The 3,066-nt window shown below is 32.9% G+C and overlaps 1 pseudogene; it reads right to left on the reverse strand.

The window, feature by feature from the left end:
* Positions 1-413: 413 nt before the first annotated feature.
* LOC118612090 lies at positions 414-532 on the reverse strand (annotated as a pseudogene).
* Between the last annotated feature and the right edge of the window lie 2,534 nt (positions 533-3,066).

Genomic DNA, 3,066 nt, shown 5'->3' on the forward strand with positions numbered 1-3,066 from the left:
TTTGTGATGACACTATGGTAATAAAACTGTTTGGAAAAGTATTAAAGAATCACTAGAGTGTCAGAGGTGTGATTTTGAATTTCTTTTTAAAGAAGATTGTCTGTTCAGCAAAAATACAGTTTAATTTCTGATTACTTAGTTAGAATAAAAATTACTTCCTAAAAACAAAATATTCTTAACTTATAATCTTACCCAGAAAGCATACTAAAAAAGTTCCTTGAAATGTTTGTGATTACTACTCAATAATCAAATATATCTTCTGCATTGTAATTTGAGATAATTTCTGATGTTTAACAAAATATCATCATTTTATTTTTATTATTATTATATTTTAGACAAGGCAACCGTTGGTTGACTTCATAGATTGCAAGGACCTTGTCAGTTTACATCCCTTATTTTTTTTTTATTTTTTATGACTACGGTACCTGGTCTTCCTAGGTGGTCTCCCATCCAAGTACTAACCAGGCCCCACCCTGCCTAGATTCTGAGATCAGACGGGATCAGTCTTGTTCAAGGTGGCATGGCCATAGATAAAAATATTATCATTTTAGAAAAGGACTTCATTTCATTGTATCTTTCTTCATTTTTATTTTCTACAGTATTTTATTCATACTTTCGCAGTTTTTAATTCAAATTATCAGGACACTGATTTTTGGTTATTCAAATCAGTTTTGTTAAATAGCAAGTCTGAACATATATTAGGAACATGAATTGTGTGTAATGTCTGAGTGTAGCCTCTTCAGGTTGATATTTTTTCCCTGACGGAGACTCAGAACAAATTAGGTTCTTTGATTGCCCAGTTCTACTTCTAGTACCCTTAATGTATCATCATCATCTTTCTAAAATGCTGCACTCTCTGTCTGGAAGGTTTCATTAAAGTCCCCTTCTTTTCTTCACCTAAAAAACCCTCCTGGACCTACAAGAAGTTCTAATACTGCAGCAGAGATACTGCCTCCTTTAGCTCAGATAATATTTCCTTTGGATTAGAAAAAAATTGTTTCATTTGCGATGAGAACATTTTCAGTTCTATCCATGAGCATGCAATATTTCTCCATTTATACATTCTTTAAGTTAATTCATTAGAGTTTTTTAGTTTTCCTCATATAGATATTATAAATATTTTGCTAAGTTTATATATAAGTAAGTATATATAAGTGTTAGGTTCAATAGTAAATAGTATTATGTATTTAATATCATATTCCACTTTTAATTGCTGGTATATAGGAAAGCAATTTTATTTTGCATATTAACTTAGTATCTTGCAGCCTTGCTCTAATTATTTATTAATTTCAGGATCTTTTTAACTGATTCATGTTATCTATATACACAATTGTTATCTGCAAGCAAAGACAGTTTTATTTCTTCCTTCCCAATCTGCATAGGTTTTATTTCCTTTTTTATGTCTTAATTCACTAGGTAGAACTTTAAGTACAATGTTGAAAAGAAGTAGTGAGAGAGGATATCTTTGACCTTTTTCCTGATCTTAGTGGACAGCTTTGAGCCACTCATCATTCAGTATAATGTTAATTTTAGAATTTTGTATAATCTTTTTCAAGTTGAAAAAGTTCCTGTCTATGCCTAAAGAATGTTGAGTTTTGTTAAATGCTTTTTCAGCATCTATTGTTATTCGATGATGGTATTTTTTCTTCTTCGGTCTGTTATTGTGATAGATTACACTGATTGATTTTGAATGTTGAACTAGTTTGCATACCTGCATAAATCCTACTGGGTCATGATGTATAATTGTTTTTATGCATTATTGAATTTAATTGGTAGTATTTAGTTGGAGTTTTTTGCATTTATATTTATGAGAGATATTGGTCTCTAGTGTTGTTTTTGTCAGGATAATGCTGGCCTCATGGAACAAGCTGGAGAATATTCCTTCTGCTTCTATCCTCTAAGAAAAAAAAAATGTAGAGAATTAATATAATTTATTCCTTAAGTATTAGGTTCAATTCACCAGGAAACACATTTGAGACTGGTGTTTTGTTTTTGGAAGGTGATTAATTATTGATTCAGTTTAACACATGTAGGCCTATTCAGATTGACTATTTCTTTTTGTGTGAGTTTTGGTAAATTGTGTTTTTCAGTGGAATTGTTCCATTAATCTAGTTATCAAATTTGTGGTCATAGAGTTATTCATAATGTTTCTTCTTTTTTTATGAATTTTTTGGGATGACATTGGTTAATAAAATTATATAGGTTTCAAGTGTACAATTCAATGATACATTATACATATATTACATTTTGTGTTCACCAGCTGAAATCAAATCTCTTTTCATCATTATATATTTGACTCCCTTTACCCTTTGCTCTGTCTTTTCAAATTGTGTTTTTTTGTTTTTTGGTATGTCTTGTAATTATTTCTCAATAGGCATAAATAACATACTGGGTAAAAAAGGAACTTCTATAAATAGGCCTTTATAAACGTGGTAGCGGTATGTGAAGTGATGAGATGTGTTCTACAGTCAAATGACTGGGTCATAGTTTTTTAGTGAGCCCTTGTCTCTGTTCTGTGAACTTCATAAAAGTTTCTCAGGTTTTTTTTTTTTTTTTTCACTCTCCTCCTTAGGTGGGAGAGCACGGCTGGAGTGGGCTGGAGTTGGGTATTTCACTTCCCCCAGGTCAGTTAGACTCTAAAACCCTGGCAGGTTCATTTCTGATTAATTAATTTCTCCTGTGGACAAGCCTTATAAAGAACAGATTTTTTCCCCCTCCTCCTACCAGAAGCACAAGGGCAGTTTTCTTCAGTATGTATTGTTAGACCGTGGTTGAGCTTGTGGCATCAACAGAATTGTGGAGGCCTTTCTGTGACTGAGTCCCTCTGAAGTTTTTCCTCAGAGTTGTCCACGCTGAGTGTGCAACGGTTCTTCAAGTACAGTTTGAGTTTTTCTACGCTGGCTCTGGTCCCTGTGAAGGTTTCCACGGTATCTCTGCTCCAGTAAGGTAAGCCATGACTTACATTGGAGGCAGCAGGTTTTTTTCCTGTGTCCTTACCTCACTTGTGGATCCTAAAAGAGTTGATGACATTTCAGTCCATTCAGCTTTTTCCTTATTTTGATGGGA

This window comes from Rousettus aegyptiacus, unplaced genomic scaffold (assembly GCF_014176215.1).
Source record: "Rousettus aegyptiacus isolate mRouAeg1 unplaced genomic scaffold, mRouAeg1.p scaffold_m13_p_15, whole genome shotgun sequence".
Lineage (NCBI taxonomy): Eukaryota > Metazoa > Chordata > Mammalia > Chiroptera > Pteropodidae > Rousettus > Rousettus aegyptiacus.